This window comes from Bacillus rossius, chromosome 3 (assembly GCF_032445375.1).
Source record: "Bacillus rossius redtenbacheri isolate Brsri chromosome 3, Brsri_v3, whole genome shotgun sequence".
NCBI classification, from domain to species: Eukaryota; Metazoa; Arthropoda; class Insecta; order Phasmatodea; family Bacillidae; genus Bacillus; species Bacillus rossius.
The window spans coordinates 78,944,874-78,962,292 of NC_086332.1; the positions used below are offsets into that span (position 1 = coordinate 78,944,874).

General features: G+C 41.8%; 1 protein-coding gene across 14 annotated transcripts in view; it reads left to right on the top strand.

Annotated features, from left to right (window-relative positions):
• Nucleotides 1-17,419, top strand: part of LOC134530950 (LIM domain-binding protein 2) — a 321,432-nt gene that overhangs the window by 245,167 nt on the left and 58,846 nt on the right. The window lies entirely within an intron of this gene.

Consider the following 17,419-nt stretch of genomic DNA (forward strand, 5'->3'; position numbering starts at 1 on the left):
ACAGCAGTATTAAAACGCCCATTTCGAGAATCAATATTTACCGAATGTCTTGATAGTAAGCATCCTGCTTAGTCTGGAGATTATTTTTCTCCCTTTTCGTCCGTAAACGTATTCCTGTTTAACGTTTATTTCAAACCCTCTACTGTGCATTTTCGTAGATATAGTCGATGTCCAGTAACTTGTCTCATATGTTACTGTTCTCAAGTAATGCCTGTATATATATATGTATAATTGTCAAGTGTCCATGACGTTGTTTACGCGAGCACTGGCTACAACATGAATTACTGTTGACAAAGAACAGTGGCAGAAATTGGCACTCTTTATTCCGTCATTCTTGTGTGATCCTGTCTTTCGCGTCCGAACATTTTTTCATATGGATTCAGACGTTTGTTTACTTCGACGGAGCGTTGTATCAGAAACATTTTTATACAGTAACGCGAATGCTTTGTTTTTCTTGTCACAGAGCAGCTCATTAAAACTTATTTTTAAATATCATTGCTGTTCATTAAAGGGCCCGCCTTGTCAGGACTTTTTTTTTGTTTTAGTGAAGGGGTATGATAAGTGCGACGCTCGCTGATGTTTCTAGCGCGTTATCGCCTCTAAATGCAAGGTTGTGAACTGGTGCGCATTCTTCACGTCGTGCATATGGCAATTAGGCTATGTAATTTGAGCTGTAACCTTACTATTATATGGCTGAGGAATGGAGATAAAGGTGCAATGCAATTACATTGAGTGCTTTCAAAAATCTGTAATGGGCGTTTCACGTCAAAAACGTTTTATGGAAACACGCGTTTTTAACCATTTTCATTCTCCTGAAAATACAGTTTAAACAAAATATGTTAACATAAATACACATCCGCCCTCAGCGTATTCTGAAATACTTTTAGTAAACTGACATATTTATGATGTTTTGAGCAGTTATCAAATTGCGTGGTTTCTTCTACACCGTATGCGTGCCCAGGTAGGCGGTGCTGAATACGTTTCTTTGTAATTCTTGTTAAAATGATGTTCGATGGTTCGGCAAATGGCCTAACCGGTACGGCAGTGGTCCCGAAGGTGCCAGGTCAAAGACCCTTCACTGTACTGTGTAGTGAGAAGTGTCTGACGTGAGACTAGCGAATGAGACAGTACTGCAGCGGCGGGGAGGCGGGGAGGCGGGGGCTATTTAGCGCGTCTCGCCCGCGACCTTGGTGGGCGGCGCTAGACTGCGGGCGACATGTTTCAACTCCTGATTAGACTCTGCTGAAGGTCGCCCGGGGCGCTTCGTGTCCCGTTCGGGTGGAGCCGGCGTTGCCGTTCCCACTGCGTGCTTGCTGGTGAACGTTCAGCACGTCACTGTCATCCCGTCATCCCGTGCTGGCTCATTTCCGACCATTTATTTTTTAATGATAATAACTGGTTCAAAAAATAATAATGTCAAGTATTGGCTCTATCTAGTCCTCTGATCAGCGTTGCCAATGGTGACACGCAGTGCTTACCATCAGTATTAATATATTCTATTTAACCTTAAATCATAACTTTTTGAAATTTAGTTTATCGCAAGTGTTAATTACTTTCGAATGTACTTAATTATAAGTAAATTATACATTATAATCGATGCTGCTTACTTTGCAACTATATTTTTAATTAAAAATATACTTATCGTCTTTAAAAAATATGTTAAACAAAATTTTATTTTGAACATGTATATTTTTTTTGTTTGCAATGTGTGATAGTTGGTCAAAGCGCCAACTTATTATTTTCTTTAATTTTATGAGTATATTTTTATTTGAAACTAGATTTAAAAAGCATCAATTACGGCTTTGGTTAAATTGAAGTAATTAATGGTAATTAAATACGATACAGCAATACCTATGTTTAGATATGCGACCTGACATTTATGACGCATAACGTTTGAGTTTAATACGATTTTTCGTCGGTATGTTGTTTTAATTGTAAATAATTTAAAAAATCTTGCAACTGAAAAAAAATCCATAAACTCTTGAATTTTTTAAATACAGTTTTCATGTAGTTGCTGTTAAAAAAAATGGGGGGGTCGAGTGAATATGGTTTGCATTGAGAAACTTGCCTATATTACTTCAGTTTGCAACTCGGAAATAAGCTTGGTATTATTATTATTTTTAAAAAATGCTACGTTAATTATGAGTGCAGGATAAACAGTACGAGCAGTTCTACTGATCGTCGCAACCTGGAGTAGTTGCAGACATGTTGATGAGGGTTGTAGCGCAGGTCGATAAGCAAGTCTCCTCTTGTCAAGGGGTTTTGTCTCTGGCTTCGCACCGTGCTTTTTATATACAGCTGTTAACAGCGCCGTCTCGGTTCAATATTGGCAGTAGATTCTGCTCTGAGGGGGTCCCCGCTCTTCTGCAATCCCTTGGAACACGGGTTCGACCGACGAGGGCTTGTGACGGATTGGAGTCTGTCAACTCAGCTTCACCTCTATTGTTAGAGGTAGATTAACCTCAGCTGCGACATTAAGCATGTTGCTCGGCCTTTTACATTGATTGTTTTGTATTGTTAGCGTTAATACTTTATCTATCTATATTCAATACCTAAGAGGATAATTTTGGGTATTCTGCTTTGTTATAACCCGTGGTAAAAATATCTAATGTGTTCCCTTAGGAATTAACAAAACTGTTTTGCTCATTGCAGTTTATTCTGTGGTGTAAGTTGAAAAAATAATATTTATTGAATTTAACTCTTATAAATGTTAAAATGAATTTTTTTAAATATTTTTATAACTAATTTAATATAATGAACATACATTTATTGTCTTGTGGTTTTATTTCCCACGTAAGAAAGAGAAATTGGGCTTCTGAACTAAGCCGAAAAGTTTGCAGAAAGTCTGTGCCTCAACAGGAAAAAATATTGCTTCTAATTTTTAAAATTCTGCTACAGTTTTGACATACAATAAATAACCAAAACAGAATTACTCTGTTAAAAATATTTTTATGTTTGTAGGATAAGTGCGTTGACTTCTTATATTAATTTTCAATAGTTAATATAATGTTGACTTTATTACTGTATTTATTCACTAACTACATAAATTCGTGTAAAATCAATTCAAAGGTAAACTTAATTTATTTTTAAAAGAAGATCGGCACGTGGCTTGTTTTTGCCCACACCTGTCTCACTCCAAGTGTTTCCTTAGGCCTGCCGCACGCAGGCCGATAAATGTCTGACCCTGATCGGATTCGGTTTTTGCAAGGAAACTGATGTATAGAGCGCGTGCTCCATATCAGTCCCGTTATCCTTGGCTCGCATCGGATAGTGGCGTCCACGCTGCGGTTCGGAGGATTTAGATCGGAAGTAAACATAATTGTCATTGCCAGCTTTGTCTCCATTCTCATGTGGTCAATCATCAAAGAAGAATGTTTTCTGCACTTAGACGGAATCTTTACCTACTGTATCTATGTCACGCGCGAAATAAAATGGTACGAAAAACTGAAGAGATTTATCAAGTACGGTGTATTGGACCTTGCGAGTATTTTCAGCAGTCTGCATGGGGGCATAGCGACGGTTTGTCTTGCCCCGTAGAGACAGGACACTGCTACTCAGGCTTTGTATTCCCCCAACTGAAGTGCTGGCAGTTACACTCGTATAAGAAAACTGTAAAAAATAAATTAGATAATTCTTCATTATCCGGCAATGTAATGTCAGTTATAGTAAATACATTTTAAAATACTATACGTACTTTATTTTAAATTGAAGGGAAAAAAATATTCACGAAGTTAAAAGGAAAGTATCTGCACGTACTTGCAACACCGAACTGTCAATCTGTTGACGATTCATGAAAACACGCAAATTTGATACAACGCGTCTGTCCGGCCTCTGCTTTGATTGCATTTTAGGACTGACAGATAACGACACTTTTATCGGTGGGCGATACGGACCGTATATTTTGTATGATCGTGCATCGTTTGGGCAGCGCTACGTGCCCATCCGTTGCATCCGACAACAGGATCGGAAACGGGTCTGTTTTAATCGACTCGTGTGCGGCGGAATCAAGCTTGTCCATACTTATTCTGTAGGTCGTCGAAATATTATTAGTACTTGATGGAAATGGCTTACTTTTACCCTCTGGCGAGACCTTGTAGTAATGGGTGGTTCCTGCAGGGAGGCGCTGGTCGATCGAGACGTGTATGTCCCTGTATGTCCCAGCACCGCTCGTCGCCTGGTCCGCGCTCCGCGGGTCGCGGGATCGAGCCTGTCAGTGTCGGTGATTCCCCCTTCCCTTCCACCAGCCTGATATGTTTGTGTGCGGGAAATTACTCCGCCAAGTCAGCGAGGTGGAATGATAAAGTCGACGCTCGCTGGTGCTTCTAGCGCGGTATCGTCTCTAAGCACAAGACTCTGAACTGGAGCGCAGTCTTCTCGTCGTGCATAGGACAACTATGAGATTTGAGCGGCGACAGTAACATATCGCGTATAAATGTAGATAAAAGGTGTAATGCAGTTCCCTTGAGTGCTTTCAAGAATCTTTAACGGGTGTGTTATGCTTATGTTATTATTCTGAAAACACGCTTTTTTAGTCATTTTAACTCTCCTATAAATACCACTGGAAAACTAAATACGGAAACAGAACTACTCATACGTCCTCACCGTATTCTTTTTTTTTTTTTTCATGAACAGACTCGCACCCCCGGATAGTTGAGCAGTTTTTGAACCGCGTGGTCGTTTAGGGTGTCGGGATCAATCCCCTGACAATTGGTTCGAAAGCCTCTGTGTATAACTGATCAACTTAGAACCGTTTGGCTTTAGTTATTTATTTTTCATTCGCTAGTTCTTTGAGGCATGGCTAAAAAAAAGTCAGGGAATTACACAAGCCAAATGAACTACACATATTCGCAGTTGTCTTTGTTACGAAGTGACAACGTGTGTTGTTGGCATGTATTTTTTTCTGCTACAGTAAACACAGTTCTACAGTTGCACAATTTACATAATGGCTCGTTTCACCAGAGTTAATTTTTATAAACTGGTCAAGGGCAAGGAGTCCCTACCGTTTTAAAGATATGATTGTAATGAGGGCTTAGCGTCGAAATATATGTCGTTGGAGACAGACGGAGCCAGTTGGAGTGGGCGACGGGCTCACGGCGACGTCCGCCACGTTCCCCGCTCGCGACGAGATGCGGGCGTGACCTCGCCAGCAGGGAGGCCGCGCCGCGGGCCCGGGGCTGCTCATGTATTATGGCGGCGCAGTGGATAATTCAGCGGTCGCAGGCAGGTATCGACCAATCGATGCGTGGCTCTCCTCGCCAGTCGATATCCAGCCTGGCCGCCAGCATCTGCCCGTGCTCCTCGCCTTGTGTGCGCGGCCAGAGCAACTACTACAAGCATTACTAATATACTGGTAATACACAACTAATAGTAATAATAGTTGGGGGAGGGGTTGGTGGTTATAGGAGAACAGGACCCTCATTGTGGAGACGATCGTAACTTTTAAACGGAGACGGAGAGCATTTTTTTAATTGCATATATGTAGGCTTAGGTCGCCGAGTGAGAGAACATGTGTCGGCCCCCCTTTTTCTGTCCCGCGGACCCCCATGCGAGTATTGAAAATTTGGCCAGCGATGATAAGGTGATATATATATATATATGCAAGGTAATAACTAGACCCGTTGAGTTATTAAAATGCGTAAATCAGTATATTTTAGTTCTAGCATACAGTTACGGATTATTAAAATGAAATAATCGTCGTGGGAAAACTACTGGGTTCGTAAATGGATAGCCCAATTAAAGATTTTACCACTACAGTTTTATTGATTGCCAATATTTACATCACTAACAAATAATCTTCTAAAAATGCCTAATAATAAATTACACTTAAAAAAAATGTTTACTCCCCAGTCACTCGGTTTTTACACACCGCAACTCTCGCCGCAGCACCCCTCGTGGACCTCCGTCGCGGGACTCCGTCGCCGCACTCGCCGCCGCCGTCGCACTACCGTTCGCCGAGTATCCACTCGACGCTCCACTAGGAACTTCGCTCGGGACGCTCGCCGCACCCGCGGCACTCTCACCGCACCCGCGGCACTCTCGCCGAGATACTCTCTCGCCCCGGAACTCTGTCGCACCCGCGGCACTATCGCCCGGACTATCGCACAGGAACTGAACTCTACTGACCTGCACTCGGAGGCCGGCGTCCTGGGCTTATATAGGCCCAGGCGCCACTTCTAGAAGTCGCGAGTGCTGCTGGGGCCTCGGAGTAATTCCGCGCCGACCCGACGCCAGAATTATCGAGACAGGCGTCGGTAGCTCGCGTGACGACCCGCGGAACTCCCCACAGCTGCCAGGTGTCAGGTTACGGCGCCGAGGCAGAGCGCCGCGCGGGGGAGCGGAGGGGTGTTGGGGGGAAGCGACGACCCCCGCAATCCACCAGACGCGCGCGGCACGTCTCATGTTGTGGCGGCCACGTGACGTCAGTGGCCGTGCGGGGCCGCCAGCCAGCTCCGAACCTGCGTGCGCCGCGGCTCTGCTCACGTTCGTAACAATACAATTAAATAAACTCAAAATAAAACAATAAAGCCATTCAGTAACGAATAGCAGGCTTATCATATTTACGTAAAACCTAAACATGAAAAATGTGGTTTTATTTTTTGCCTTGTGAGTGAGGAAAAAAAGGAAGAGGGTTGTCGAGTTTAGCTCCATGTGAAAAGCCACCTCTTGAACCACTTGAGGGTAGTCACGGGAGCCTTGAAGAGTTTGTATTTAGAAGTTTCGAAGTTTCTCTTCCCCCCCTCCCCTGTGGCTCCTACATACAGGTACTTTTGTGTTCCGCTTCCTTGATTCCTACTTCTTTGCAGGTCTACTACTGTATCTCGTCATAAAGGTAAGGTAAAAAGCGTTAAACTGTCGTGTTCTTTGGTAATTCGCAATTTATAGGATCAAGTTCGAGTCCACATATGATAGACACATTTGTATTTACATAAAAATATATTACAGGGCAGAGTTTTGTTTATTCTTCTACAGCTAGTAATCATTACATTACTTATCGCTGATGTCGATAAGTAAAATCTCTCTCTTACAACATCCACACTCTCAATGTTATTAAAGTTATGGTTTGTAGAATAAGCAAAAATAGTGACTTATGTACATGTACTTATTTTCGGTGTTTTTTTTCCGCTGAGCGTACATTAATGACTAGCCTAATTTAAAAAAAAATCTCACACCCGATAAGGCAGAGACCGTCATTTCAACGCGTGTTTGGGAGACCTCTTCATAATCCACAGAATCTTTCGGCCGATTTATTGAATGCTACTTAACGTATGCACCTGGATAAGAAATTATGCACAGAGGACAGAGCGATGGTAGGAAAAGTTTTATTTAAAAACTGTCTGTGACGGCCATGATTCGCGAGTATAATATAAATTAAAAAATAGTGTTCATGCCTTTTCTGTTATTTTGTCCTCGTGTTGTTTTGAGGTTGTCATCTTCTGATTGAAAAATTCTATAAATGGGCACTTCCGTCGTCAGGTTGTTCCGCGAGCAGATACTGTAGTTCCGTGGGGACTCGGCCTACGTCATGGGCGCGCGTGTTGTGTCGCTGCACGACCTCGAACAAGCGGACACGCGCCGTCAAGAGTGGCGGAGACGAGACCGTCGTATCCATCGTGATGTCTCTGGCGCTTTGTCCAACGACTTAACTTTTATAATTTTAAGTGTGATAATTTTTTTATAGGTATCACGTCGCACGGCTATTGCCCAGTACACACTCTGGAAGGTCAGGCAAGTTGAAATTGGTCAGAGAAAGACAGGGAATTTATTTTAAAACCAGGTAATAGCCATGGAGATCCTCAGTGATGGTTATTTAAGGGGGAAATTCCATGCTCCGGTATCCCACCGCCAAAACATCAAACACTTTTTTTATTCCAGATGGTGTTTTAGTGTATGGTCATGCACACTGTAAGTGGCGTATGCAAGATTATATTTTAACTATTAATGCTATAGGGATGGTGGAGGCTGTCTGTATTGTCTTTGTTTCTTCAAAAAAAATGAAAATAGTAAAATTTTATTTTTAAAAAATTTGGAAGAAAATTTGTAATACTGGTCATTCAAAGCACGGGAAAAGTCAGGGAAATTTTTGTACAGATTTGGTTGCCACCCTGTTAATAGTAACATTACCTCCAAGATGAAATATGAGTAGCTCCACCCAAGAGCAGGTTTATTACACGCACAGGGTGAATCCCTTGCGGGAACAGCGACTGAACCCCGGGTGAGGGGTTGAAACTGGGCTGGAATAAGGAAACGAATACGCAATTTAATTGAAGATGGGAGTTATTAGAGGAAGAGCTACAATGAGAGGCCGAGGCATTGATACCCGATCCCCGCTAACCCATTGTTGTTGACTAGAAGCAAGGAGCTTATCCAAGTCTATCACATCTCTTGGAACCCACAAGATCACGGCGGGTTGCGTGCACTTGGGCGCCGACTCACTGGAGTCATACCGTGTGCTGGTATCGAAGCCGCGACCCTCGCCACTCGGGCAGGACGCGCTGATCACGCCACCGGGAACTCTAGGCATGAGCGTGAACGACTCCTTCATCGCGACTTGCGCACCACTGAAATGTCGCACGCTAGACGACGGATAGACCACGCAGCCGCTCAGAGCCTTGCGCTTGGATACGACACCGCATGGCGTCGCGCTTCACCGACCAGCAGCCCGCCATCCTCGTGAAGCGTCCGTCAGAGATGGTATAGCACACCATTACACTGACCACGGGATGTGACTCGTAGCAGTTGCCTCGAAGTGGCTTCAGGAAACAATGGAGAACCGCAGTCTGGATGACTGGATCGCGATTCGAACCCTGGTTGAAGCGATGATTACATTGGACTCGTTTACTAGCTGCGTCATCGGTGACGAGAAAACTCTTGCATGCGCGCGTGTATGTGTTTCATATTACAAGCTCAGTGAGTGTTTGCTAAATAAATTTTAAGGGGCCTAACTTAAGACACCAATAGTAAGTGTGTCTGATGTCATTTGGAATGACTGCCGAGAGGTTCTTTAATTCATGTAACGTAGTGATAGTTCTGACACACCCAGTGTTAAACCGGACCAAAAGGGGTTGAGGGGAGAAGGATTCTGGGTACGGGTAGAAGGGGGCGCTGAATTCGTGATCTTCGCACTTGTCGCCTGACTATAAGGTTTCTAGGGATTTAGTAATAATGGGCTTTAATACACTCACAGGTATTTCTAAGAACCTTCCATATTTGTCGTGTCTGTATGCTCAGCAGCACTGCGTACCGCGGCAAGGTCGTGGGGCCTTATACAGACTCTACTGCAGTCATAGTTACTTAAAGCGTTTCTATATTCTCAGTAACCTCGCAATACTGTTGCACTGGACTGACCTCGGCTCTCTCTACAACCGTCTCGTGTCCTGGCATATCACAGTCTCTGAACTGCTCCCTTGCAAACCCTGCTTCGCCACCAAGCAACGTATCTGTGGTCTCGCACACAATTCATCTCAGAACAAACGGAATCGCTAGAACAGCGAGACTTAGACTTGCTGACTCGACAACTGTGCACGCTGCTGCCGCCACAGAGTTTCAACTAAACAATTCTTCCAAAACTATTTTACCTCGCAAAATGTCATTTAAAAATATATATATATTTTTTAATTTGATAGTTTGTAAGATCTCAACTTTTAATGAAAAACAACATTTACAAGCGAGTAGCAAGATTAGCAGAATATATATATATATATATATATATATATATATATATATATATATATATATTCGTTCTTCGCCTTTGCTCGATAAATTATAAAGCTAGTGGCGTATTAGCGAGTCAGTGGTGTTTATTATGGGCTTCGCCTACCTGGGCACAAACAAATTGTGAAAATCTTTAGAAGAAATCACGTGATTTGAAAACTGCTGATATCTGAGTGGGGCCCGATTGCGAAGAAACATTTAAAGGTGCGCGACCACTTGCGCGAAGCGAAGTGAGGAGAGAAATTGCGCGAATTTTCCGCAGGAATAGGTTCCATGACAAATGCGATTTTTTTTTTTTTCCTAACCTAACTAAAACTAAGTGTATTTTGGAGGGGTCCGGGTTAGGGAGGGACCTAGGTGCGTCTCAGGCCGAAGCCTATACGCCTAGTCATGCTGGGATTAGCCATGCAAGGAGAGGGTCGCATGCATCATGTGCTAGGAGGGGATTGGCCAGCCATGGCAGCGATTGGCGCCATGACTAACTCCCCTCACTCTTAAATCTAGACTATAACTAGAGATAGGTTGGGCCCAGGTAAAACCTGCATAGACACAGGGAAAACCCTGGGCACATTCATGCGGGATGCAAATTGGCATGCATTACGTGTAGGAGTTTACAGGAGACAGAGGATGGTCTGGATGTAGTGTTGGACAGAGTAGAAAAGAGTCTACCATGCGGGGGTTGGGAACTTGGACTCGTAGTCCGCTTTGCTTTTTATCCAGGACTGGATTTAGTGACCAGGGACGCAAGCGCCCCTGGTGGTGAGTGGTTGCACTGACCACTCACTCCGCCGCCAGTCAGCACCTAAAAAAACTAAGAAACTAAAACAGAAAAAAGATAAATGACTTACAAACTAGGCTTTTCGTTACGAAATATGCAAACACCCAACTCAGGGATGGACGTGCAGTGCTTAAGATAAAACTAAAATAAGAACTAAAAAAATATATAAAAAATATATTTTTCGTTGACGCCCACTGCAGGCGAAGCGAGGCGAAGCGAAGCGAAGAGGCGCGTGCCTCGCGAGTAGTCTGGAGGGCAAGTCGCGTGACGCGGCCTCCTCGGCACCCTTCGGCCACTTCCGGGGCTGTTCGGCTTTTGACTGCGACACGTGCTACTACACACCTGGCGTCAGCATCTTCAAATGCACCCTACATTGTTATGTGATTATATGGTTACAACTTTTGTTTTGTGTGTGTTTACTTGTATACGAGCTATTTGTTAAGTAATCAAGTGAAGTTTTTATTCACAGCTGTGAAAAATTCTAATTTTAACACGGAACCATTTTGATGATTCAAGATATTTTTTTCAACCGTTCTCAATTGATGCAGCTTTTTGTCGAAGACAGTAACAGTACCACCAATGCTTCCGAATCTCTCTAGAAAAATGCAAGGTCACGCAGCTTTTTTCCAAACGCATCTTCACTAAAAAAGTTTCATAAAAATTAATAATATATTTCATCAGCACTAAGATATGCAATTTGCACTACAAACTATTCTAAAATAAGAAAATATGAATATCAGATTCTAATAGCAACACTTAAACAAAGCGAGAAATAAAAAAAAAAAAAAAAGACAGCAAAGGGCTCAGTTTAAGTCAGAAATAACGTTGAACAAATACCTAAATGTTGAGTGTAAGAACATTGTAAAACAAACTGATACCCCATATCAAGGTCTTAACTTCTTAAATATCTGAGCCCAAAGGAATACTTACTATATATTAAAACCATATCCAGAATCTAAAGAAAATGTAACCAATATTGTAACAAATATATGTATATACAAGCAATGGTACACGCATTAGAAGTTAAACTTTTTGACATGATTAAGAAACTGAGAGTTAAAATACATGCTAAAAGTTTATTAATGTGAAACGATAAAATGAGTGAAGTGAAATAATAAAAAATATATAATACACATTATTTGTCCAGTGTATAGGCTACATGCTTCAATCTAAACAACCTTTATCTGTTTTAGTTTTCGTTAAATTTTCGTCGTTGAATGTAGTGAAAATTTAAAACTTTTCACAAAAATAATCTTCAAAATCCTAAATTTTCGGATATTTTTACCACCCAAAGTGAAAAATGATAATTTATAATGCAAATAATTATGCATACGAGAACACAACCTCTCGTATATAAATACACTTGAAATACTTTATAAACACAATTTATAACATCACTAATATTTACAATAAATATATATTTTTTAAATTATATGGGCCTGCATTCTATATCAATAACTAAGGTATATATAAATTTTATTTGAATGTAGCCTTCTTTCATCCCGTAAATTTTTGTTGCATGCGGCGTGCGTATCGTATTAATTTATACTCATATTTTTTTCTTAACGTGCCTAAAGAAGTATAACTTCAAAATTTTTATTTACCGGTGAGCTGATATTTAACTGCAGGTATTTTAATTTTTTTAATAGATAACAAAATGCACTGCCTTCGAATAGTTGTAGTTAAATTACATGTTTATAAGTTTTAGTGTGTAATAGCTAGGTATCGTATAATTTTCCCATGCCTATAAATTATGCTTTTATGATTCAATAATGCCCTTGATATTTAGTTTCATTCTTGATTTTTTTAATTTATCATTTTGATGTATATTTGTTACTTTTGAGCAAGTGTTATTTATGACCCTTCATTTTAAATGACACTCGGCCTGTAGTATAAATTTTTTTAAACATTTGTAGAAGTTATTTTTAATTAAAGGGCTACAAACTACTACATTTATGTATTTTTTATGTTATTAAATACCCATAACTTTACTAATTATTTTGATTTTTACTCTTATATAATATTACTTTTGCCCATTACATATTATTTAATTATGTTAAAAAAGGTTTCCTTAATTTAAAGGTTTTTTTCACAATTTTTGTGGTGCGTCCTTCATTTTACCAGACGTTGCGGGTAAAAAGACGCATTGTGGTAAGTCTAGTTTCTGTACATCCACTGCAGTACTAACGGTAAAATCCGTACAAGTTTTATGTACAAGAATATTATTAATAAAGTGGAGTGTGCACATCTGCAATTAGAGCTCAGTATGTTTTTATTTAACCAAATTGTATGCTTTTACTTTAAGGTACGCCCTAGCCCCTCCCTTTCCCCTAAGCAGTAGCGTGAAACGAGATCCCTGCTGTATTGCTGGCCGCCTCGCGCCTCTTCGCTTCGCGACAGTGAGCGGACAACCTGTCGCGGCGATTCGCTTCTCCTCTCTCTCCTAGCCTAGCTTCGTTTCGCTTCGCTTCGCACACGTCAAGAATACGCTGAGGGCGAATGAGTAGTTCTGTTTCCGTATTTCGTTTACAAACGGTATTTTTAGGAGGGTTAAAAGGGTTAAAACACATGTTATTAGAATAATTTTTAGACACGAAACGCCAGGTACAGATTTTGAAAGCTTCCAATGGTCTTCCATCTCAAATATCTTATTTTTACTATCCATGCGAGAATGTCGCGCGCCAATTCAGAGCCTTGCGCTTAGAGGCGATACAGCGCTAGAAGCACCAGGGAGCGTCGCACTTACTATAACGCCTTATTTACTATCACACCTTACTAACACAGATACACTCCTAACTAGGCAGGCCCCGTTAGCGAGCTTGTTTTAAACGAGTGGATTCACCGACTAGTAGCTAGTAAATTAGCCCTATGCTATTGTAACACACGTAGGGGTATCATTGAGCTATTGAGTGCTTAAAATTTTTGATGTGTGATATAATTTTTTTATTGTGTCCGTTTGTATTATCTTTCCCTCCATTTCTCTCGGAAGTGAAACGAACTAAATACTTAACCGCCAAATCACCCAAGCCCAAGAGGGAATGAAGATGTTGGTTGAGCGAGGTGCAATCCCAGTACTTGGCAGTCGGTGGAACAGTGTTTATTCGAGAGCTGAAGTACGAGAGCCAACGTGAGGTGAATATATAACTTGGAGACAAAGCCCCGTGGACACGACCTTGGTCGCAAACCGAGTCACAGATACGTCACTCCCATGTTCCTTAGTGGATAGTCTCTTATGAGGGTACCTGTATACTGTATACGTACCAACCCCAATCAAATGTGGGATACAAAACCGTCAAATAATTTGTAAGGAAAGAAGCATTTAAAATATGTAGTAGTGCCTAAATCCTGCGTACTAATATCAATAATTAATATATTCGTGATAAATGTTAGTTTCTTCCTTTTGTTAAAACACATTTTATATCTGCTTGCTAAAAAATTTTTTTTTACGGCCATGCATACATAGGCTAGTTTTTCCCCCCCTCCTCTCAGTAGTTTTTCATTTTGGGCAGGATGTTGTTTATAACTCGTGCCCAACATATTTTCCGGCCAAATTTTGATTTTACAAACTAATTTTTAGAATAAGAATTTTCGAATTATCTAGCTACAAAAACCACGGAAGTATACACGTGCGCAAGGCAAAAAAAATTAAGCGTGATAGTGTGACCACCATTTTAGTGTTGACAATAATTAAGATACATTAATATTGAATAACCTTATTAAATACTTTAAATACTTTAAATATATATATATATAATGTTATCGTAAAGCAATTATCGCTCGAATACAAAGCATACCTTTGGTTTATTTAGAGGTAGGTGACAACATGGGGAGTGAGTTGAGATGATAGATGATACCCAGTCAGCCCCGTGCGCCGCGTGGTAGCCCCCCCCCCCCCCCCCCCCCCCCCTCCGACCTCGACCCGCGGGACGGTGCCGTCACGGGAGGCTGGCCACGTTACGACTTCTCCAGCGGCCGTGTCTGTAGCCGTTCCGCCAGTTGCTGCAGCGCCAGTCTGTTTGAGAATTTACAAACGAACAATGCACCTTAAACATGCCAAGTGTTCTTTGTACAGTACGCTGACAGACAAACGGGCATGTGGGAGCAAGAAGTGTTTTTTTTTTTTTTTTTTTTCCCCAGTTGTGTGTTTTGTCAGTAAGATTTTTGTGAATTCGGGTGATTGGGGGAGAATCATGGTGGCCACGGCCTCTCCCCTCCCCCGCAATCTAAAAGCCCCTCTTTGAGGGGAAGGGACCCGTTTGTGATTGAAAAATCTTTGCTGCAGAACGGAAATGTTAAACAATTTTCCCCCGCCCCCACCCGTTTTTCCAGGTAATACTACAGAAGTAGTGTGAGTTGGGGGGAGTCGGGCAATTATTGCAGGCTGAGGAGCGAGGAGCGGGTCAATGACCGACCTCCATGTTACGGCGGCCATCGGGATTATCTTAACCCTTTACCTTGACCTTGACCTTGACCATGACCATGACCATGACCATGACCATGACCCCGGCCTTCATTTTTGATTCTGACAGTTTGTTTTCTAGAACATTACGCTTGATATGACATCACAGTCGCCATCTTGCGCTATATGATTTCCGCCATCTTGAAGCCGCTATCTTGGATTATAAATCTTTTTGCAATTTTGTTTTCTAGAACTTTCCGCCATTTTAGATTATGTTGTCACATCTGCGATATTGAAAATCCGTAATTATTATTCAGAAATATCGGAAATTTAAAATGTATAAATATTATCTATTAAAAATAATTACTTAAATTATTGTGGTCCTCGGTTCGATTCCCGGTGGATGCACTTGTAAAAAATAGTAATAAGTCTTTCCTCCACAGCATTGACTAAGCAACTGACCCCCACCACTAATACCAAGGAATATATTACATCAACCACTATGATGTCATGACAGCCATAGTGGATCCGCCATTTTATTTTCGTTTGCTAGAGTGCACTTGCACCATATTGGTGTATTAATTATCGGCTGAGTTCACTAACATCAATCACCAGTCAACTATCAAAGTATCGGCCATCTTGGTTGCCATCTTAAAAATTATCTCTTATACTGATTGAGTCTTGTTCTCGCTTCGATCCTTGGAGAAATTAGTTTTGATCTGATGTACGTGTTTTTATAAACTTAAATTGAGGTAAAATATAATGACATTTTTTTAGCATTCTTACATATTGTTACGAACGTGAGCAAGGCCGCGACACGTGCAGGTGCACAGCTGGCTGACATCACATGTGGCCGCCGCAACATGAGACGCGCGGTAGATTACAAGGAGCGCCGCTTCCCCTCCCTCCAGCGCACCGCTCCCAGCGCGGCGCTGATAGACACCTTACACCTCACAGCTGCGGAGTCCCGCGTGCCACCTGGCAGCTGCCGACACGTGTTTCGAGAGATTTCTGCCGTCGGGTCGGCGCGGAATGATGCAACATGACGCGACTGGCCCCAGCCGCGCTCGTGATTTCTGGAAAGCGCCTGGGCTGATATATAAGACGAGGACGCCGACCTGAGAGTCGAAGTTCAGTCGGGAGTTCTCCAGCGGCGGAGTTTCCGGGGCGATAGTGCCGCGGGTGCGGTGGAGTCCCGAGCGAAGTTCCAAGCGAGGCGTCAAGCGGATCCTCGGCGAAGGCAAGTGCGTCGGCGGCGGTGGAGTGCGGCGACGGAGTCCCGTGGCGGATATCCATGAGGGGTGCTGCGGCGAGAGTTGCGCCAGAGGTGCGGCACAGCGAGATGTGTGGATTGTAAGAAACGAGTGATTGGAGAAGCAACATTTTTTTAAGTGTAATTTATTATTTGGCATTTTAGAAGATTATTTGTAAGTGACATAAGTAGTGGCAATAAATAAAACTGTGTAGTGATAAAATCTTTAATTGGGCTATCTTTTTACGAACTCGCTAAATCGTAACAATATTTTAAACATTAACATACCTGGTTCTTCAAGTTAACACGCACACACAAAAACATATATATTACAGTTCAAACTATATGTTGCAAAAATCATTGTTCGAAATAAAGGAGTGGATATGCATGTTATCAAATATTAGTCCTGCTTGAAGTTTTCGTGATTTAATTAACTATACGGTAATTACATAAGTATAGGTTGGTTACTCTGATTGAATGAGATTAGTGGAATGCAGTGATATAAGGATTGTCGGAATACGCTGCTTGGATGTGATTAGTTGGATATGTTAAGAGAATCTCAGAAGGATACGTTGGTTCAGCTCAGTAAAATTCATCGATAAAAGGAACACTGGGATATTCTGCTTCATTGAGATCAGTAGGATATGATTAGCAGGATAGGATACTATCTGTAGAATACGATTGGCATGATACGATAGGATACAATTAGCAGGATACCTTGGCATAGATACAATCGGCAGGATACATTAGGATACGATTGGTAGAATATGGTAGTACCTTTGAATATATATACTGTATAGAAGTCGCGAGTGGATAGGATTTACTCTACGTTTTTCAGAAGCGTATGATGAGCAGCTTGGGAACTTCACCGCTGCAGTGCGCTGCCGTAACGCCCTGTATCGTCTTAGTTGTTATTTACACGTTAGAGCGCAGCTCTGTCGCCCGCTGACATTCCCCGCACCCCCCACCCTTCATTCACTGCAGCTCAAGTTCGTTCAACAGGAGGGGGAAGGGGTGTTTGAAGAGTTCGACACTTGTCCGCTAGGGACCACCACAAGTCGATGCCCTAGAGATGGTGGCGATTGCGGCGGTGAATTAACCAACTACTTCAAAACCGTATTAGAAATTTTAACCTGGGCTGGCGACTTCTATACAGTATATATATTCAAAGGTTGTACCTATACTATAGGCTGGATACGATTACAAAATTAATAGTAATTATGTGGATTTGTACTAAGTAGTGTGCCTATAATCATAATTTTTATGTATATTTTTGCCT